This window comes from Triticum urartu, chromosome 3 (genome assembly GCF_003073215.2).
Source record: "Triticum urartu cultivar G1812 chromosome 3, Tu2.1, whole genome shotgun sequence".
Taxonomy (NCBI): Eukaryota; Viridiplantae; Streptophyta; class Magnoliopsida; order Poales; family Poaceae; genus Triticum; species Triticum urartu.
Window position 1 is genome coordinate 655770308 of NC_053024.1, and position 23698 is coordinate 655794005.

The following is a 23698-nucleotide window of genomic DNA, read 5'->3' on the forward strand; positions in this document are numbered from 1 at the left end:
GATCACGTGGTCAAGAAAGAATGCCGCCAACTCCTCTTGAATTGCTTGCATGCGAGCTGGTGCTAGGAGTTCATCCCGCTTCCGAAACATCTAATTTGAAGAAGGGGGTCAATACATATATATATATAAATGAATGAAACTCAACACAAATGATGGTAATAAAATAAAATTGTGAATGTTGTTATTTACGTACTTCACATTGTTCGTGAGTGTAGCCCCGCTCACAGGTCGTGTGGTGGATGGACTCGCAAACGTAGTATCCATAGAAATCATTCCCTTGTTCCTGCCACAACCACTTTACAAGAAATAGAGGTCAATCAAACTGATAAGCAAGAATGCCAAATGGTATTGATGAAACTAGCGCTTGAATCAATAGGAGATGCGCGGAACATGCTACTATAGTACTTACTTTCGGGTGTCTAAATTGCAACTTCTTCGGGAGTTCTGGAGCTTTTTTGGAGAATCTTTTCCAAACCCTGCTAGACAAAGAAAACAATTACTTGATATATCAGGAAATGAACAAAGTTGCTGATATGGTGGATAATGATCGATTTAACTTACTTCTCGAGCATTTGAGTCATGTCTGCATAGTCCTGGGGATCTTTTCGTCTTGAGTCTAAGACGGTTACTAGTCCCTACTCAAGCTTAATCTCTAGGAGAATATAGTGGTAACTGGACACGCATGCATAACTCATCAATTACATTACTATAACCTTGACTAATATATAAGGGAAACCGAATACGCACAAGACAGTAACACTCACTTGAAGTTGTAAGGAAAGAGTATTATATCTTTGTTTTCATTTATTACCAATGATCGTAGCAAGTTGGCCTCGGTATCTGCGGCATGAAATTTACCTGAGTTGCATCTATGAGATATGTGTTAATGAACCCAATATCACCGACTTGTCTTTTCTTCAATTCGGCGATCTTCAATCTGCAGAATATATTGAGGATGATTATAAATACATGCAATGAAAGAGCTGAGCTATATAGAGAGACTTAATGACAGAAGTAGTACTACTTACAGACAGTAGCAGGCGACCGTTGTTTTATCGAGGGCCAATTGATTGAAAAACTGAAAGAACTCCTCAAATGGAACAGGCAACAGTTCAATTCCAACGAGGTCATGCTCCTTTTTAACTTTCACATACAAAGTACTCCTCCCCCCAGAGTCTCTACAGATTTTCAAGTACCAATCATGCAATCTTCGCATCATCGTTGATAGAGATCTTTCATCTTTGACGAGAGGCTTCCCGTACTCGTATCTTTGTATCTGCACCTCCATGAAATCATAATGTACATCGTCGGGTAGGTAATCGCCAAGATTGCTATAACCGGGCACCATCCTCGGATCATTAGCGACGCTGTCGCTAGGCACCTTGAGCGGGGGGCACGATTGCTTCGCTTGTTCGCCGAGCTGGGCAATTTGTTTCCCAGCTCGTCGTTCTTTCAGCCTTTGATCACTGACAGTACTTCCCGATCGCTCCGCTTCAGCAAATTCCTTTCCAATAATGCGCTCATAGTTTCCTTTCGGTAGAGACTTGGGTGGTTTTGTCAGGGCAGCCAGAGTGCGCTTCGCTTTCACCGGATCTACCTTCTCCTCCGGAGGTGGATGTTTCTTTGCTTTCACCCCTTCAAAGTAGTTCCTCACTTCTTCTCGTGCGATCTCGGCGTTCTCCTCCGGGGTCCTCTCGTATGGTAACTTCTCTGGAGTCTTCAGAGAAGGACCAAATCTGTATTTCCTCCCGCCTCTGGCTGTACTGCTAGACGCCGGCAGAGCAGACGGAACGGTTGTCTTTTTTACTTGCTTACGAGGCGGAGGAGAAGGACTACGACGCGCCGGAGCAGCCAGAGCGGCGGCAGGTCTCTTCCGCCCTTGCTGACGAGGCGGAGAAGGAGGAGGCTGGCTGTTCGGGCGCGTCGGCGCAGGCGGAGAAGGAGGCGGAGTGCCGCCACGCGCTGGAGAAGGAGCCGGTCGAGTGCCCTGATCGTCACTCGCCGGAGGAGGAGGCGGAGTGCCCTGACTCGCCGGAGGAGGAGGCGGTGGAGGAGGCGGAGTGCCCTGACTTTCCGGAGGAGGAGGAGGAGGCGGAGGCGTCCAGTTCGGAAGGTTGATGAGCTCCTTCCGCCATAGGCATGGAGTCTTCAGAGTAGACCCCAGCCTAGTCTCCCCTTCATCGGTAGGGTGGTCAAGCTGGATGTCCTCAAATCCCTCCGTTATTTCATCCACCACCACCCTAGCATATCCTTCTGGAATCGGCCAGCAGTGAAAAGTTGCGCCGGGTTCAGTAGGATAACCAGAGCCAACAGCCGCCTTGACCTTCAAATTCATCCATTGCGTCATAAGGTGGCAATTTGGAGACTCCGTGATAGCATCCACGGGATAGTTGGAAGGAGCCGTCAAGGCATGCTTCGGCTGAAGCAGCTCGGTGGAAGCCATGCTGCTTCTCCGCTGAGATGGCGGGGTAGCTTTGGGGGAAGCTTCGGCAGTACGTTTGCTGCGATTTGCTTCTCGTTCCTCTATTGCTTGTACCCTTGCTTGCAGCGCCTGCATTTGGGACCGCTGCAATTTTTTCCTCCTCTCCTGGGATTTGTAACCGCCTGCGTCCGAAAACCCAACCTTCCATGGAATGGAGCCTGGCGTGCCTCGTGTCCGTCCAGGGTGCTCAGGATTCCCGAGGGCCATTGTGAGCTCGTCGTTCTCTCTGTCTGGAAAGAACGTCCCTTGCTGCGCTGCTTCGATATACTGCTGAAGCTTCCTGACTGGTATGTCCATTTGATCGTTCGTCCAAATGCACTTCCCTGTTACAGGGTCCAAGGTTCCGCCAGCCCCAAAGAACCAAGTCTGGCAACGGTTTGGCCAGTTAATTGTCTCTGGTTCGATCCCTTTATCAACCAGATCATTCTCAGTCTTGGCCCACTTAGGCCGGGCTACGAGGTAGCCACCTGACCCCATGCGATGGTGATGCTTCTTCTTCGTAGCATTTTGCTTGTTTGTCGCCGACATCTTCTTACTCTTTTCCGATGTCTTGTGGGCCACAAATGCGGGCCAGTGATCTCTGATCTTCTCATATCTGCCCTTGAATTCTGGTGTCTCATTATTTTCGACAAACTTATTCAGCTCTTTCTTCCACCTCCTGAATAGTTCTGCCATCCTCTTAAGAGCAAAAGACTTGATTAATTGCTCTTTAACTGGCTTCTCTGTATCATCCTCTGGCGGTAGGGTGAAATTTGACTTCAGCTCAGTCCAAAGATCATTTTTCTGCATATCATTGACATAAGACACCTCAGGGTCTTCTGTAGCCGGCTTTAACCATTGCTGGATGCTGATCGGGATCTTGTCCCTAACCAAAACCCCACACTGAGCAACAAATGCGCTCTTTGTCCGGAGGGGTTCAATCGGTTGGCCGTCGGGCGCAATTGCTATGATCTCAAACTTTTCATCCGAGCTCAACTTTTTCTTCGGGCCTCGTCTCTTTACCGAAGTTGTGCTCGATCCGGAGGGCTAGAAAAAAGAACAAAGACTTAATTAATATGTGTACATACCAAAACAATGAATGCATCAATTAGCTAGTCAGCAGAAGCTTAACTAATATATATACCTGGCCGGACTCGGTTCGGTCACCGGAGACGTCATCACGGTCTCCTTCTTGCACCGGCATTGGGTCACCGGAGCCGTCCTCACGGTCTCCTTCTTGCACCGGCATTAGGTCACCGGAGCCATCATAATCATAGCCAGCTGCTTCCAGACCATCGGTGTCGTTGAGAAACAACGAGCAGACGGCATCACTTCCTCGTGCGATTATGTCCCCCAACAACTCTTCTTGTACTTCGTCTTGGGCGGTGTCCATAGTTTCTACAAATATTGACAACATGGCAACTATTATTCAAACATGAAAGATGGATATATTAGTGGCAAACGTAGAACTAATATTAATTAGTGGCCTCAACGCTGCTTCTCTAGGGTTTGGGGTGGCCTCGACGCTGCTTCTCTAGGGTTTGGGGTGGCCTCGACGCTGCTTCTCTATGGTTTGGGGTGGCCTCGACAACGCTTCAAGGATAAAAAAAGAAGAGGAAGAAAAAAAGAGGAGAATAAAGAATAGAGGAGAAGAACTCCTCTATTCTTTATTCTCCTCTTTTTTTTCTTCTTCCTCTTCTCTTTTTATCCTCTTCTTCCTCTCATGTTCGACGACCCTCGACCCCTCGGCGACCCTAGACCCCCTCTCGACCCCCTCATGTCGAAGTTATCGGGTAGGGGGTATATCGACAACGACATACCCGATACATACATACATACATATCACATGCATCCATACATATATGAACAAAATTAATATCTACTAATTAACAACCTAAATAAAAAAAACTAATACATATAGGAGGAAGAAGAAAAAAGAAGAGAAGAAAGATTAGAGGAGAAGATCTCCTCTATTCTTTCTTCTCCTCTTTTTTTTCTTATTCCTCTTCTTTTTTATCCTTTTCTTCCTCTCATGTTCGACGACCCCCTCTCGACCCCCTCTCGACCGTCGACCCCCTCTCGACCCTCATATATAAAACATTTTATTCCTTCTATTCCTTCTTCCTAAATATATAAACTTTTTTTAAAATGAAACTAACCTAAATGTACTAAATCAGAGAACATATATAGATAAAAAATTTCTAATTAAAAATCAAACTTTTGCATATATGTATTTTTAAAACATCATTACAATTGAAAAAATACATACATACATACAAAAAACATGTAAAAATGCATACATACGTATATGAACATACATCAAAAAATACGTATATCTAAAAAATACATACATACACATATATATGAAAATCTAAAAACATGTAAAAATAGCATGTATAATAAAAAAACGGCGGCGGCGGGGGCGGCAGACGTGCGGTGCTCACAGAGGCGGCGACGTTCGGGGCAGGGGACGGCGGCACGGCGACGGCGACGGGGCAGGGGCGGCGCGCGTCAGGGCAGGGGACGGCGGCGCGCGGCGATGGTGTCGGCCGAGGGCGCGGGCGACAGCGTCGGGCGAGGGCGCGGGCGACGGCGTCGGGCAAGGGCGCGAGCGACGGCCGGCGAGGGCGCGGGCGACGGCGTCGGCTGGGGCGGCGGGCGGCGTTGTGGCAGCCTGGCGGCGTCGATGTGCTCGGCGTCGTGGGGGGCAACTACGAGGGAAATGTGAAATTTTCCTAAGTGCTGGCTTATATAGCAAAGGCATTGGTCACGGTTCGTGGCACAAACCGTGACCAATGCCCCCCTTTAGTCCCGGTTGGTGCCACCAACCGAGACCAAAGGCCTCTTTTCAGCAGCCCAAATGGCGGGAAGCGGCGGCCTGTGGTCTCGGTTGGTGGCACCAACCGGGACCAAAGGCCTTGTGCGGCTGCTGCGTCGAAAGTTTAGTCCCACCTCGCTATTTGAGAGGGGTGCGCAGTGGTTTATAAGCCCCACTGCCGCACCCCTGTCGAGCTTCTCTCCATTGCAGGCTTACGGGCCTAATTGTCACTGCTATGCCTGTGGGCCTACTGGGCCTCCTGCGGGCCTGAATCCTGTCCCTTTGATGGGTTTCTAGTCATATTCAGGCCGTGGGGGCCCAGTAGGTGGCATTTTTTTTGTTTTTTTGTTGCTTTATTTATTTTATTTTCTTTTGTTTTTTCTTTATTTTTTAATTCTTTATGCTTTTAGTTTTAGAAAAATTATAAACTTTTTGTTAATGCCATTAGTTTTCAAATTTGAAAACACTTTTTTTGTTTTTTTTGTTTTCTTTGTTGCTTTATTTATTTTATTTTGTTTCTACTTACAACAAAATACTTATTGTTGCTATTTTTTTCCATTTTTTTTTGTTTTCTGCATTATTTATTTTCTTTTGTTTTTTGCTTTATTTTTTTATTCTTTTTGCTTTTAGTTTTAGAAAAATTATAAACTTTCTGTTACTGCCATTTTATTTTGTGATTAACTTTACTATAAAAATAGTTTTTTCCTATTTTTTTATTTGTTTTTTGCATTATTTATTTTCTTTTGTTTTTTGCTTTAATTTTTAATTCTGTTTGGTTTTAGGTTAGCAAAATTATAAACTTTCTGTTAGTGCCATTAGTTTTAGAAAAATTATAAACTTTCTGTTAGTGCCATTAGTTTTCAAATTTGAATAGTTAAAATTTGAATTCTTTGAAAATTGTTTGAATCACAAGTTTGTGATTAACTTACTAAAAAAATGAGAATAGATGCGCTTATGGAGAAAATTCAACCTAAATTCATAGTAAATTTCTATGAATTTCAGAGAAATTCACTATGAATTTAGGTTGAACATTTTTCTCTATTAGGGCATCTATTTTCACTTTGAGAGGAGCTCAACAAGGCAAAGAGGGAAGGGCTTATAAACAGGTGTGAGCCCCCCTTCGGTTGGCGAGGTGGGACTAAACTCTGCCCGCAACGAGGACCAACCCTTTAGTCCCGGTTTGTGGCACAAACCAGGACTAATGGTCATGGGCCAGGGGCGAGGAGCAAAATTATAAACTTTCTGTTAGTGCCATTAGTTTTAGAAAGTTGAAAGTTGAAAGTTGGCATGGGCCAGGGACTAACGGTCATGGTATTACGAGGGCCGAACCATAAGACATGAAAGCATTTCAAATGAACTCTGAAAAAGTTGGAAGTTGGCATGGTATCATAATTTCACCCACATAGCATGTGCATGTACAAAACGGACAATGGTAGCATGTTCATGTGTTACAAAGTTGGCATGGTATCATCATAATAGTTGCGGGAGAAAGTCTTCACTTTTTCTTCGCTTGTGTCATTTGCTTATTGCGCCGTAACCATGGATAATCTTCATTGTTTATCAGGATGCTTGGGTCAGCCTTGACATTGAAGGGAGGAATTTCATGAAACTTTTCATAATCTTCAGACATATATGTCTTGCCGTCCACTCCCAGGATGTCCTTTTCCTGAAAGAACTATGTGGCGCTTTGGCTCATCGTATGATGTATTCGCTTCCTTATCTTTTCTTTTTCTCGGTTTGGTAGACATGTCCTTCACATAGATAACCTGTGCCACATCATTGGCTAGGACGAACGGTTCATCAGTGTACCCACGATTTTTCAGATCCACTGTTGTCATTCCGTACTATGGGTCTACCTGTACCCCGCCACCTGACAAATTGACCCATTTGCACTTAAACAAAGGGACCTTAAAATCAGGTCCGTAGTCAAGTTCCCATATGTAACCATAATATGTGTCCTTTCCGCTCTCGGTTGCTGCATCAAAGCGGACACCGCTATTTTGGTTGGTGCTCTTTTGATCTTGGGCGATTGTGTAAAATGTATTCCCATTTATCTCATATCCTTTGTAAGTCAATATAGTCAAAGATGGTCCCCTGGACAACAAGTACAACTCATCACAAACAGTGTTGTCACCTCTGAGACGTGTTTCCAACCAACTGCTGCAAGTCCTGATGTGTTCACATGTAATCCAGTCGTCGCACTGCTCCGGGTGTTTGGAGCGCAGACTGTTCTTGTGTTTATCGACATACGGGGTCGCCAAGGTAGAGTTCTGTAGAACTGTGTAGTGTGCTTGAGACCAAGAATATCCGTCCCTGTATATTATTGAGTCTCTTCCAAGAGTGCCTTTTCCAGTCAGTCTCCCCTCATATCGCGATTTAGGGAGACCTATCTTCTTAAGGCCAGGAATGAAGTCAACACAAAACCCGATAACATCCTCTGTTTGATGGCCCATGGAGATGCTTCCTTCTGGCCTAGCGCGGTTACGGACATATTTCTTTAGGACTCCCATGAACCTCTCAAAGGGGAACATATTGTGTAGAAATACAGGCCCCAGGATGACAATCTCGTCGACTAGATGAACTAGGACGTGTGTCATGATATTGAAGAAGGATGGTGGGAACACCAGCTCGAAACTGATAAGACATTGCGCCACATCACTCCTTAGCCTTGGTACGATTTCTGGATCGATCACCTTCTAAGAGATTGCATTGAGGAATGCACATAGCTTCACAATGGCTAATCGGACGTTTTTCGGTAGAAGCCCCCTCAATGCAACCGGAAGCAGTTGCGTCATAATCACGTGGTAGTCATGAGACTTTAGGTTCTGAAACTTTTTCTCTGGAATATTTATTATTCCGTTTATATTCGACGAGAAGCCAGTCGTGACCTTCATACTGAGCAGGCATTCAAAGAAGATTTATTTCTCTTCTTTCGTAAGAGCGTAGCTGGCAGGACCTTTATACTGCTTCGGAGGCATGCTGTCTTTTTCGTGCAAACATTGCAGGTCCTCCCGTGCCTCAGGTGTATCTTTTGTCTTCCCATACACGCCCAAGAAGCCTAGCAGGTTCACGCAAAGGTTCTTCGTCACGTGAATCACATCGATTGAAGAGCGGACCTCTAGGTCTTTCCAGTAGGGTAGGTCCCAAAATATAGATTTCTTCTTCCACATGGGTGCGTGTCCCTCAGCGTCATTCGGAACAGCTAGTCCACCGGGACCCTTTCCAAAGATTACGTAGTGTAAATCATTGACCATAGCAAGTACGTGATCACTGGTACGCATGGTGGGATTCTTCCGGTGATCTGCCTTGCCTTTGAAATGCTTGCCTTTCTTTCGACATTGATGGTTGGTCGAAAGAAATCGACGATGGCCCAAGTACACATTCTTCCTGCATTTGTCCAGGTATATACTTTCAGTGTCATCTAAACAGTGCATGCATGTGTGGTATCCTTTGTTTGTCTGTCCTGAAAGGTTACTGAGAGCGGGCCAATCATTGATGGTCACGAACAGCAACGCCTTAAGGTTAAATTCCTCCTGTCCGTGCTCATCCCACAGCTGTAAAAGTTCTTCAACTAATGGCCTTAGGTACACATCAATTTCGTTGCCGGGTTGCTTAGGGCCTTGGATGAGAACTGGCATCATAATGAACTTCCGCTTCATGCACATCCAAGGAGGAAGGTTATACATACATAGAGTCACGGGCCAGGTGCTGTGATTGCTGCTCTGCTCCCCGAAAGGATTAATGCCATCCGCGCTTAAAGCAAACCATACATTCCTTGGGTCCTTTGCAAACTCATCCCAGTACTTTCTCTCAATTTTTCTCCACTGCGACCCGTCAGCGGGTGCTCTCAACTTCCCATCTTTCTTTCGGTTCTCACTGTGCCATCGCATCAACTTGGCATGCTCTTCGTTTCTGAACAGACATTTCAACCGTGGTATTATAGGAGCATACCACATCACCTTCGCAGGAACCCTCTTCCCGGGGGGCTCGCCGTCAACATCACCAGGGTCATCTCGTCTGATCTTATACCACAATGCACCGCATACCGGGCATGTGTTCAGATCCTTGTATGCACCGCGGTAGAGGATGCAGTCATTAGGGCATGCATGTATCTTCTCCACCTCCAATCCTAGAGGGCATACGACCTTCTTTGCTGCGTATGTACTGTCGGGTAATTCGTTATCCTTTGGAAGCTTCTTCTTCAATATTTTCAGTAGCTTCTCAAATCCTTTGTCAGCCACAGCATTCTCTGCCTTCCACTGCAGCAATTCCAGTACGGTACCGAGCTTTGTGTTGCCATCTTCGCAATTGGGGTATACCCCTTTTTTGTGATCCTCTAACATGCGATCGAACTTCAGCTTCTCCTTTTGACTTTCGCATTGCGTCCTTGCATCGACAATGACCCGGCGGAGATCATCATCATCGGGCACATCGTCTGGTTCCTCTTGATCTTCAGCAGCTTCACCCGTTGCAGCACCATTGGGCACATCGTCTGGTTCCTCTTGATCTTCACCAGCTCCCCCGTTGCAGCATCACCGTATTCAGGGGGCACATAGTTGTCATCGTACTCTTCTTCTTCGCCGTCTTCCATCATAACCCCTATTTCTCCGTGCCTCGTCCAAACATTATAGTGTGGCATGAAACCCTTGTAAAGCAGGTGGGAGTGAAGGATTTTCCGGTTAGAGTAAGACCTCGTATTCCCACATTCAGTGCATGGACAACACATAAAACCATTCTTCTTGTTTGCCTCAGCCGCATCGAGAAACTCATGCACGCCCTTAATGTACTCGCAGGTGTGTCTGTCACCGTACATCCATTGCCGGTTCATCTGCGTGCATTATATATAATTAAGTGTCCAAATTAATAGAAGTTCACCATCACATTAAAACCAAAGTGCATACATAGTTCTCATCTAACAACATATAGCTCTCCAGAGCATCTAATTAATTAAACCATACATTGAAACTATGTAAAACATTTCAATGCGAAAACAAATGCGATCATAATCGCAACCAAGGTAACAATTGATCCAACGGCATAATGATACCAAGCCTCGGTATGAATGGCATATTTTCTAATCTTTCTAATCTTAAAGCGCATTGCATCCATCTTGATCTTGTGATCATCGACGACATCCGCAACATGCAACTCCAATATCATCTTCTCCTCAATTTTATTATTTTTTCCTTCAACAAATTGTTTTCTTCTTCAACTAAATTTAACCTCTCGACAATAGGGTCGGTTGGCATTTCCGATTCACATACATGCTACATAAATAAAATCTATGTCATGTTGGTCGGCATAATTTTCATAAACAATAAATGAACCAATAGTTATAAAGATAATATATATACCACATCCGAATCATAGACAGGACGAGGGCCGACGGGGGCGGATACCAAAACCATCGCACTATATAAGATGCAATAATAAAAGTAAGAAAATAATACAAGTATCTATGTAAACATACAAGTAAGAATATTTTTCCTTTCAGAAAGAGATAAGAACAAGAGGCTCACCACGGTGGTGCCGGCGATGAGCTCGGCACGGGTGATTGACGTTGGTGAAGACGGGGACGGGGCATGACGGACCGCTAAACCTAGACAAATATTATGGAAAATGGAGCTTGGAGGTCGAGCTTGGAGAGGAGAAAGCTTAAGTAGTGTGGCTCGGGCATTCCATCGAACACCTTGTGTGCATAGGAGGTGAGCTAGAGCACCACCAAGCCCTCTCCCCCTTGGCCAGAGAAAAACAGAGCACTGGGGTGCTCTGCTCGCGAGCGAGGGGTATATATAGGCACCTCATTGGTCCCGGTTGGTGATATGAGCCGGGACTAAAGGGGAGCCTTTGGTCCCGGTTCAAGCCACCAACCGGGACCAATGGTGGTGGGCTAGGAGTGAGGCCCATTGGTCCCGGTTCATCCCACCAACCGGGACCAAAAGGTCCAGAAGAACCGGGACCAATGGCCCACATGGCCCAGCCGGCCCCCTGGGCTCACGAACCGGGACCAATGCCCACATTGGTCCTGGTTCTGGATTGAACCGGGACTAATGGGCTGACCCGGCCTGGACCAAAGCCCTATTTTCTACTAGTGATTAAATTTCAGTTTCCACTAAGGAAGGGTATGGAACACTTCCCTAGAACTAGAATTAAGTCACCATATGAATCAATCATGAGGGCATATTATGGATCTAGAAACAAAGATGGCAATACCTGATCCTTTGCATTATGCCTAGTTAGGGGCATAAAACAATAGTGCTTGTTGGGAGGCAACCCAATGAATAAAATTTATTTTTGTCTTTTTCTTTCTGTTCATGAGTGTTTGCACAATTATGCTACTGTTATGATTGTTTTTTTTGTGTTTTAATTAGTGTTTGTGCCAAGTAGGACCTTTAGGATCATGTTGGGTGACAGTAGATTTGATCTTGCTGAAAAACTTTTGCGCCTAGAAAAATAATTTTCATTTTTAAAAAAAGTGTAATAAAATACTGATTATTTCTGTAGAAGATTAATTTACAAATTTCTCACGTTTTCCTATATTTTTCTGAATTTTTGGAGTTACAGAAGTATTCGAAATATCCATATTTCTACAGACTGTTCTGCTTTTAACATATTTTGTTTTCTTTGCGTTGTGTGCTTGTTTTGATGATTCTATGGTTTTCTTTGAAGAGTTTTTGCCATAGAAAAGTTGTAGTACAGTAGATATAATGCAAAAATAAAATATGAATGGGTTTGCTACAGTACTTATAGTAGTGATTTGCTTTCTTATACTAACGGATCTCACGAAGGTTTTGTTAAGTTTTGTGTGATTGAAGTTTTCAAGTTTTGGGTGACTTTACGATGGATGAAGGAATAAGGATTAGCAAAATACTAAGCTTGGGGATGCCCGAGGCACCCCAAGATCAAGAAGTATCAAGCAACTAAGCTTGGGGATGCCTCGAGTGGCATCCCCTCTTTCTTCTAACAACCATCGGTATTTTACTTGAAACTATATTTTTATTCATCACATATTATGAGTTTTGCTTGGAGTATCTTGTATGATATGAGTCTTTGCTTGTTTTGCTTTGTGTTCTTAGTCATGAATCCTTCCTGGACACACCTATCCGAGAGAGCCAAAATTATGCCATACTTGTTAGAATTGCTCTCTATGCTTCACTTAAATCTTTTTGAGCTATGGAATTGCTCTAGTGTGCTTCGCTTATATCTTTTTCAGCACGGTGTGCTTTAGTATTTTTGAAGAAATGCTCTCATGCTTCACTTTGATTTATTTGAGAGTTAGTAAAATTTTTAAGAAATTCTCTCTTTCTTCACTTAAATTATTTTGAGAGAAGAAAATTTTTATGCTCATGTTCTTCACTTAGATTTGTTTGAGCTATCAAAAGCAACATATGAAACTAGTCCCAAAGTGATAGATATCCAAGGAGGATATAATAAAAACTTTCATGAAGATCACTGGAAAAAATAAACTTGATTCCTTGTAATAGTTTTGAGATATGTTGATATAATATGTGAGTCATGTTGATGAGTAATTATGCTTTAGTAAGAATATTGGTGTTAAGGTTTGTGATTCCCTATGCAAGCAAGAAAGTCAATAGTTATACAATGAAATTACATCCTACTTGTGGTGCATTATTCGGTGTTAGTTATGCTTAATGCTGGCTTATGGGAATTTTTGTTTCTTGGTTGGTCACTTCTCAATCTTTTGCTAGCCTTCATTTTGCACCAAGTATGCTCACTACTTGTGCATCCAAAATCCTTTAAACTAGTTTTGCCACATGAGTCCACTATACCTACCTATATGCGGTATTCTTTTGCCGTTCTAAGCAAATTTTGTATGTGCCATATCTAATTTTAAAAATAAACTTCTCTTTTGTGTGCTCGTACCGCTCATGAAATGGTAGGGGGTGGCCGATATATTTCCATGCATGCTAGATGTGTTATTCTCAAGATGAGTGTTTATTCACTTGTCATTGCACGAGAGTACGACAAAGGTATTAGGGATGCCTAGTCCCAAAATGAAAAATGAATTTACTTTATCTTGTCAGATAATAAATTCCTTAGAAAGTGTTGGTATGGAAGGCACCCGTGAATACGGTTAGTCATGGAAAGTGAAAGTATGGTGGAAAAAGGAATAAACTTTATTTTTTGTTTGGGAACCGCCTATGATATATCTAGCATGGAAAGTATGGGGAACTACTCGATCATTTTCGTTGACAGGAAAAGCATGCCTCCCAAAATGTTTTTATCTCTATATTTTTCGCTTTGAGCTCTGGCACCTCTACAAATCCCTACTTCCCTTTACGAAATGCCTTTCTATTTACTTTATGCAATTTTTATTTTTACTTGAGTCTCCATCTACTCTTATAAAGCACCAACTAGGGGCACCATGATCGTACTTGAGCATTGAGTGTAGCTAATATGCGAGTGTGTTTCATAAATGGATCAATGATTGAGCATAAATGGTCTAGGGATAACTTGCTTTAGTGTTCATATTTTGAAATACATGGTTGCTTGTTGATATGCTTGAGTATTAAAGTTTTCGTGTCAAAACTAGACTATTGCTTTGAACCATATAAAAGTCCAAATGTCCATGCTATAAAAGTAACAATATGTGATGAACATGTTAGGCAGCATTCCACATCAAAAATTCTGTTTTTATCATTTACCTACTCGAGGACGAGCAGGAATTAAGCATGGGGATGCTGATATGTCTCCAATGTATCTATAATTTTTGATTATTCCATGATGTTATATTATGATTCTTGGATGCTTTACAATCATTTTATATTATTTTTTGGTACTAACCTATTGACATAGTGCCAAGTGCTAGTTGCTATTTTTTGCTTGTTTTTTACATCGTAGAAAATCAATACCAAACGGAGTCCAAACACAGTGAAACTTTTTGTGGAATTTTTATCAACCAGAAGACATCCAATGGGCCGAAGAAGCACCTAGGGGGTGCCCCGAGGGGGCACAACCAACCAGGGAACGCCTGGGCCCCATGCGTGCCTAGGTGGGTTGTGCTCACCTCGGTGGCCTCCCGCACCGCCTCTTTGCTCTATAAATACCCCAATATTCAAGAAACCCTAGGGGAGTCGACAAAAATCAATTCGAACCCCCGCAAGTTCCAGAAACACCAGATCCAATCTAAACACGATCACAGAGGGGTTCATCATCCTCATTGGTGCCTCGCCGATGATGCGTGGGTAGTCTTTTGTAGACCTTCGGGTCCGTAGTTAGTAGCTAGATGGCTTCTTCTTTCTCATTTGATTCTCAATACAATTGTCTCTTCGAGATCCATATGATGTAACTCTTTTTGCAGTGTGTTTGTTGAGATCCGATGAACTTTGAGTTTATGATCAGATCTACGTTTTTATCCATGAAAGTTATTTGAGTCTTTTGATCTCTTATATGCATGATTGCTTATAGCCTCGTATTTCTTCTCCGATATTTGGGTTTTGTTTGCCCAACTTGATCTATTTATCTTGCAATGGGAAGAGGTGCTTTGTGACGGGTTCGATCTTACACTGCTTAATCCCAGTGATAGAAGGGGAACCGACATGTATGTATTGTTGCTATTAAGGATAACAAGATGGGGTCTATTTCTACATAAATAGATCTTGTCTACATCATGTCATCATTTTTATTGCATTACTCCAGTTCTCCATGAACTTAATACACTAGATGCATGCTGGATAGCGTTCGATGTGTGGAGTAATAGTAGTAGATGCATGCAGGAGTCAGTCTACTAATCTTGGACATGATGCCTATGTAATGATCATTGCTTGGATATCGTCATGATTATTTGAAGTTCTATCAATTGCCCAACAGTAATTTGTTTACCCATTGTTTGCTAGTTTTCTCGAGAGAAGCCACTAGTGAAATCTATGCCCCTGGGTCTCTTCTTTATTATATTTTCCTTCACGATCTATTCTTATTTTCTTTTATCTTTAGATCTATTAATCCAAAAACCCAAAAAATACCTTGCTGCAATTTATTATTATTTGTTTTATCTCGCGTTCCCGCGAGATCTATATATCCAATCTACTACAATTTTTTCCTATCTTTTTACCCATGAGGGATTGACAACCCCTCTCTTATGTCGGGTTGCAAGTATTTGTTCTTTGTGTGCAGGAGTTGTTTACATGGTGTTGCGTGGTTCTCCTACTGGTTCGATAAACTTGGTCTCATCACTGAGGGAAATACCTACCGTAGCCGTGCTGCATCATCCCTTCCTCTTTGGGGAAATACCGACGCAGTTCAAGTCGCTATCAAACAGCAACAACAGCAGCAGCAGCAGCAACAACAACAACAACAACAACAACAACAACAGCACCACCACCACCACCACCACCAACAACAACAACAACAGCAACAGCAGCAGCAACAGCAACAACAACAATAACAACAGCAACAATAGTAACAACAGCAACAACAACAGCAACAACAACAGCAAAAGCAACAACAACAACAACAACAACAACAACAACAACAACAACAACAACAACAACAACAACAACAACAACACCAACAACAACAATAGCAGTAGCAACAACAACACCAACAGCAACAGCAACAACAATAGTAGCAACAACAACAACAACACCAACAATAACAACAACAACAACAACAACATCAGCAATAGCAACTGCAACAACATCAACATCAACATCACCATCATCATCATCATCAACAACAACAACAACAACAATGGGTCACCATCCATTCCACCTAATAAGAAATCTCCCATTGAGGTATGGTCTAGTACACCAGTTGATTATTCAAAGTTGAGGGTTTTCGGTTGCACTGCATATGCACACGTTGATAACGAAAAATTTGAGCCTAGAGCTATTAAGTGTGTGTTTGTTGGTTATGTTTCCGGATTAAAGGGATACAAGTTATGGAATCCTGGAACTAATAAGGTGTTCATGAGCAGGAGTGTTGTTCTCAAAGGATCTGGGAAGGACAAATTCTGCAGGTATTGTAAGATAGAGGGTCGCCTTATAGATGATTGTTGTCAGTTGGAAAATAAGGAGAAAAGAAACGATACATGGAAGACTAAAAATAAATCCAAAGGTGATGGTAAGGTCAATGTTACATCTAGTACTAAGTCTGATTCAAATGATGCTCTAATTGTTTTTGCCGCTTGTGCTTCATGTCATGATGAATGGATACTTGATTCTACCTATTCGTTTCATATATGTTGTAATGGAGATTGGTTCATGATGACCCACAAGTATAGGGGATCTATTGTAGTACTTTCGATAAGTAAGAGTGTTGAACCCAATGAGGAGCAGAAGGAAATGATAAGAAGTTTTCAGCAAGGTATTCTCTGCAAGCACTAAAATTATCGGTAACAGATAGTTTTGTGATAAGGTAATTGGTAACGAGTATCAAGTAATAAAAGTAAATAAGGTGAAGCAAGATGGCCCAATCCTTTTCGTAGCAAAGGACAAGCCTGGACAAACTCTTATATGAAGGAAAGCGCTCCCGAGGACACATGTGAATTATCGTCAAGCTAGTTTTCATCACGATCAAATGATTCGTGTTCGGTACTTTGATAATCTGATATGTGGGTGGACCGGTGCTTGGGTACTGCCCTTACTTGGACAAGCATCCCACTTATGATTAACCCCTATTGCAAGCATCCGCAACTACAACAAAAGTATTAAGGTAAACCTAACCATAGCATGAAACATATGGATCCAAATCAGCCCCTTACGAAGCAACGCATAAACTAGGGTTTAAGCTTCTGTCACTCTAGCAACCCATCATCTACTTATTACTTCCTAATGCCTCCCTCTAGGCCCAAACAATGGTGAAGTGTCATGTAGTCGACGTTCACATGACACCACTAGAGGGATGACAACATGCATCTCATCAAAATATCGAACGAATACCAAATTCACATCACTACTAATAGCAAGACTTCTCCCATGTCCTCAGGAACAAACGTAACTACTCACAAAGCATATTCATGTTCATAATCAGAGGGGTATTAATATGCATAATGGATCTGAACATATGATCATCCACCAAGTAAACCAACTAGCATCAACTACAAGGAGTAATCAACACTACTAGCAACCCACAGGTACCAATCTGAGGTTTAGAATCAAAGATTGGATACAAGAGATGAACTAGGGTTTGATATGAGATGGTGCTGGTGAAGATGTTGATCGAGATTGACCCCCTCCCAATGAGAGGATCGTTGGTGATGATGATGATGATTTCCCCCTCCCGGAGGGAAGTTTCCCCGGCAGAACAGCTCCGCCAGAGCCCTAGATTAGTTCCGCCTCATGGCGGCGGAGTCTCATCCCGAAAGCTTGCTTATGATTTTTTTTCTAGACGAAAGACTCCATATAGCAGAACATGGGCATCAGAGAGCCACCAGGGGGCCCACGAGGCAGGGGGCGCGCCCAGGGGGGTAGGGCGCGCCCCCACGTTCGTGGCTAGGGTGTGGCCCCCCCTCTGAAACTTCTTGCGCTTGGTATTTTTTATATATTCTGGAAATAGCTTCCGTGAAGTTTCAGGACTTTTTGAGCTGTGCAGAATAGGTCTCTAATATTTGCTCTTTTTCCATCCCAGAATCCCAGCTGCCGGCATTCTCCCTCTTCATGTAAACCTTGTAAAATATGAGAGATTAGGCATAAGTATTGTGATATAATGTGTAATAACAGCCCATAATGCAATAAATATCGATATAAAAGCATGATGCAAAATGGACGTATCAACTCCCCCAAGCTTAGACCTCATTTGTCCTCAAGCGAAAGCCGAAATCGAAAAATATGTCCACATGTTTAGAGATAGAGGTGTCGATAAAAATAAAATACGGACATGAGGGCATCATGATCATTCTTAGAAAACAAACATATATATATATATTGTCATATGATCTCTTATGCTAAAGTAACAATTCAATCACAATTTTGAGTATGAATCATAAACTTCATTGAGAACCAACAAACTCTAATCTCAGTCATTGAGGCAATTGCAATTTATCATAACATAGGAAAGAGTCAATATAAGAGCTTTTCAGCAAGTCCACATACTCAACCATCTTTTAGTCTTTCACAATTGCTAACATTCACGCAATATTTATGGGTATGAAGTCTTAATCGGACACAGAGAAAGACAGGGGCTTATAGTTTTGCCTCCCAACATTTTACCTCAAGGGTAATGTCAACAATAATAGTTCATGAAGACTCACATCCAATTAGCTATATATATCAGGATCTTTCCAACACATTGTGCTTGCCAAGGATAAAATGTAAAAACGAAAGGTGAAGATCACCATGACTCTTATGTAAGGTAGAATATAAAAGTAAAAGATAGCCCCTTCGCAGAGGGAAGCAGAGGTTGTCATGCGCTTTTATGGTTGGTTGCACGAAATCTTAATGCAAAAGAACGTCACTTTATATTTCCACTTGTGATATGGACCTTTATTATGCAGTCCGTCACTTTTATTTCTTCCATATCACAAGATCTTATAAAGCTTATTTTCTCCGCACTAATAAGTCATACATATGTTTAGAGAGCAATTTTTATTGCTTGCACCGATGACAACTTACTTGAAGGATCTTACTCAATCCACAGGTAGGTATGGTGGATTCTCAAGGCAAAAGCGGGTTTAGGGGTATCTAGAAGCACAAGTAGTATCTCTACTTGGTGCAAAGAAATTGTCTAGCAAGTGAGGGAAAGGAAGCTCAACATGTTGGATGATCCATGACAATATAATTTATCTCAGATATAAGCAAACATAACCCATTACGTTGTCTTCCTTGTCCAACGTCAACTCTTTGGATGTTATACTTTAATGAGTGCTCACAATCATAAAAGATGTCCAAGATAGTATATTTATATGTGAACCTCTCTTTCTTTATTACTTCCTATTAATTGCAACGATGACCAAAACTATGTTTGTCAACTCCCAACAACTTTTATTCATCATACTCTTTATATGTGAGCTCATTACTCCCCATAAGATCCATATGATCTCTTTGTTTCTTTTTATTCTTTCTCTTTTTATTTTATTCCCAAGATCATAGCAAAATAATCAAGCCCTTGACTCAACACTAATCTTTATTATATATAGCTCATGGACTCGATTACATAAAAGGATCATAAAGCAAAACTCATAACTAGATCATACTAAAACTTTATTCTACTAGATCAAGATATTACCAAAAGGATCAAACTAAGGAAAATGGTAAAGATAAAAGTGATGGTGATACGATACCGGGGCACTCCCCCAATCTTGGCAGTTGCCAAGGGGAGTGCCCATACCAGATACTCAGTTCTTCATTGTTGGTGAAGAAGGTGATGGTTTTGTTGATGGCGTAGGCTTCTTCCTTAATTTGCGCTTGAGGACAAAATTTTGATCCCTTAGGTCATCGATCTCCTGCTCCAGGCTCAGTATCTTTTTGCACAATTCCTGCTTGTTTTCCTACAAGAGTCGAAAAGGGATAAACTCGATCTTAGGTTTCTTTACTCTATCCGAGAGGCTTGACTTTTTGAACTCCACATGCATGTCCCCAGGTTGAGGTAGTCGGACTTCATATTCTTCTGAGCTCGTCTCCTCCTTTCCCTTGGGTTCATAGTCCTCTTCTTCTTTCGTAGTCCAACCACAATGCTCCACATCCCCATAGACCTTAGGATCTGCAAGGTAATCAGCCACATAGCTTTCTCCTTCCGAATCCTAGGATGACATGTTGCTCTAATCTGCAGCAGGACATCTCGAAACAAAGACAGGAGATATTTGCGTGATACGATGGTCAAAACCGTCGGGAGATTATATAATGAATTTTTACCAACTAAAAGAAGTATCGTGCAAGAAAACGGAGTCCGGAGAGCGCACGAGGCAGGGGGGAGCCTCCCACCCTCGTGGGAGCCTCGTGTCCTTTCCGGTCTGCTTCTTATTTTCCTATTTTTCTAAATATTCCAAAATGAAGAGATATTGCCATTAGAACTGTTTTGGAGTCGGTTTACTTACCGTACCACGTACCTATTCCTTTTCGGAGTATGAAACGTTTCGGAAAGTGTCCCTTATGTATTCCTCCGGGGTTACGGTTTCAATAACATTAGTTTCAACATTTATGGGATTACCTGAAATATAATGTTTAATTCTTTGACCGTTCACCACCTTCGGATTTGTGCCTTCGAAGTTGTTGATTTTTATGGCACCGGAACGATAGACCTCCTCGATAACATAAGGACCTTCCCATTTAGAGAGAAGTTTGCCTGCAAAAAATCTTAAACAAGAGTTGTATAACAATACATAATCACCTACATTAAACTCACGCTTTTGTATCCTTTTGTCATGCCATCTTTCAACTTTTTCTTTAAACAGCTTGGCATTTTCATAAGCCTGGGTTCTCCATTTATCAAGTGAGCTAATGTCAAATAACCTCTTCTCAACGGCAAGTTTGAAATCATAATTGAGCTCTTTAATGGCCCAATATGCCTTATGTTCTAGCTCAAGAGGTAAGTGACATGCTTTACCATAAACCATTTTATACGGAGACATACCCATAGAATTTTTAAATGCAGTTCTATAGGCCCATAATGCATCATCAAGTTTCTTGGACCAATTCTTTCTAGATCTATTAACAGTCTTTTGCAAAATTAATTTGAGCTCTCTGTTACTGAATTCTACTTGACCACTAGATTGTGGGTGATAAGGAGATGCAATTCTATGATTAACATCACACTTAGCAAGCATTTTACGAAAGGCACCATGAATAAAATGTGAACCACCATCAATCATTAAATATCTAGGGACTCCAAACCTCGGGAAAATAACTTCTTTAAGCATCTTAATAGAGGTGTTATGATCAGCACTACTAGTTGGAATAGCTTCTACCCACTTAGTAACGTAATCAACAACAACTAGGATATGTGTATACCCATTAGAGGAAGGAAAATGTCCCATATAATCAAAGCCCCAAACATCAAATGGTTCAATAACAAGTGAATAATTCATAGGCATTTCTTGACGTCTACTAATATTACCAATTCTTTGACATTCATCACAAGACAAGACAAACTTACGGGCATCCTTGAAGAGAGTAGGCCAATAAAAACCAGATTGCAATACCTTATGTGCAGTTCTATCTCCAGCATTGTGTCCTCCATAAGCCTCGGAGTGACACTTGCGTAGGATCTGTTCCTGTTCATGCTCAGGTACACAACGTCTAATAATACCATCTACTCCTTCTTTATAAAGATGTGGGTCATCCCAAAAGTAATGTCTCAAATCATAGAAGAACTTTTTCTTTTGCTGGTATGTGAAACTAGGTGGTATAAATTTAGCAACAATATAATTAGCATAATCAGCATACCATGGAGCAGTTTGAGAAGCATTTATGACATTTAATTGTTCATCAGGAAAGCTATCATCAATAGGTAGTGGGTCATCAAGAACATTTTCTAACCTAGACAAGTTGTCTGCAGCGGGGTTCTCAGCTCCCTTTCTATCAATGATATGCAAATAAAATTCTTGTAGCAAGAGAACCCATCTAATAAGTCTAGGTTTAGCATCTTTCTTTTCCATAAGGTATTTAATAGCAGCATGATCAGTGTGAATAGTTACTTTAGAATCAACAATATAAGGTCTGAACTTATCACAAGCAAAAACAACAACTAAAAATTCTTTTTCAGTAGTAGCATAATTTCTCTGGGAATTGTCTAGAGTCTTACTAGCATATTGAATAACATTTAATTTTTTATCAACTCTTTGCCCTAGAACAGCACCTACAGCATAATCACTAGCATCACACATAATTTCAAAGGGTAAATTCCAATCAGGTGGCTGAACAATAGGTGCAGAAATCAATGCTTTCTTAAGTATTTCAAATGCTTCTACGCAATCATCATCAAAGACAAAAGGAATATCTTTTTGTAATAGATTAGTCAGAGGCCAAGAGATTTTTGAGAAGTCCTTAATGAACCTTCTATAAAAACCGGCGTGACCGAGGAAGCTTCTTATACCTTTAATGTCCTTGGGACATGGCATCTTTTCAATAGCATCAACTTTAGCTTTATCAACTTCAATACCTCTTTTAGAAATTTTATGCCCCAAGACAATACCTTCATTAACCATAAAGTGGCATTTCTCCCAGTTCAGAACAAGATTAGTTTCTTCACATCTCTACAGAACTCAATCAAGGTTTCTCAAGCAATCATCAAAATAGGATCCATAAACGGAGAAATCATCCATGAATACCTCAATTTTTTTCACAAAAGTCAGAAAATATAGCCATCATACATCTTTGAAAGGTAGCAGGTGCATTACATAAACCAAAAGGCATACGTCTATAAGCAAAAGTACCGAAAGGGCAAGTAAAAGTGGTCTTTGATTGATCATCAGCTGACACAGGTATTTGAGAGAAGCCAGAGTAACCATCTAGAAAACAAAAATGTGTATGTTTGGATAATCTTTCTAGCATTTGATCAATAAAATGTAAGGGGTAATGATCTTTTTTATTAGCATTATTTAATTTGCTGAAATCAATTACCATCCCATAACCTGTAATAATTCTTTGCGGAATCAATTCATATTTATCATTAGGAACAACAGTAATACCTCCCTTCTTAGGGCACAATGGACAGGACTTACCCACTAACTATGAGCAACTGGATAAATTATACCTGCCTCAAGGAGCTTTAATATTTCTTTTCTTACCACTTCTTTCATCTAAGGATTCAGCCGTCGTTGGTGATCAATAACTAGTTTGGCTTCTTCCTCCAAATTTATTTTGTGTTGACATAGAGTGGGACTAATGCCCTTAAGATCATCAAGAGTATATCCAATAGCAGCACGATGCTTCTTTAGAGTTTTCAATAATTTCTCTTCCTCCTTCTCTGAAAGGTTAGCACTAATAATAACAGGATATATTTTCTTTTCATCAAGGTAAGCATATTTAAGAGTATCAGGTAATGGTTTAAGCTCAAACACGGGATCACCCTTGGGTAGAGGAGGATCCCCTAAGATTTCAACGGGCAAGTTGTGTTTGAAAATAGGTCCCTGTTTAAAGAATACTTCATCTATTTCCCTTCTTTCATTCATGAACATATCATTTTCATGGTCTAGCAAATATTGTTCTAATGGATCAGTAGGAGGCACGACAATAGAAGCAAGACCAATAATTTCATCTTTACTAGGCAATTCTTTATCATGGGGTTGTCTATGAAATTTAGAAAAATTAAACTCATGAGACATATCCCCTAAACCAACAGAGATAATATCCTTATTGCAGTCTATCTTAGCATTGACAGTATTGAAGAAGGGTCTACCAAATATAATGGGACAAAAGCTATCTTGTGGGGAACCAAGAACAAGAAAATCAGTAGGATATTTAACCTTCCCACACAAGACTTCAACATCTCTAACAATCCCAATTGGTGAAATAGTATCTCTA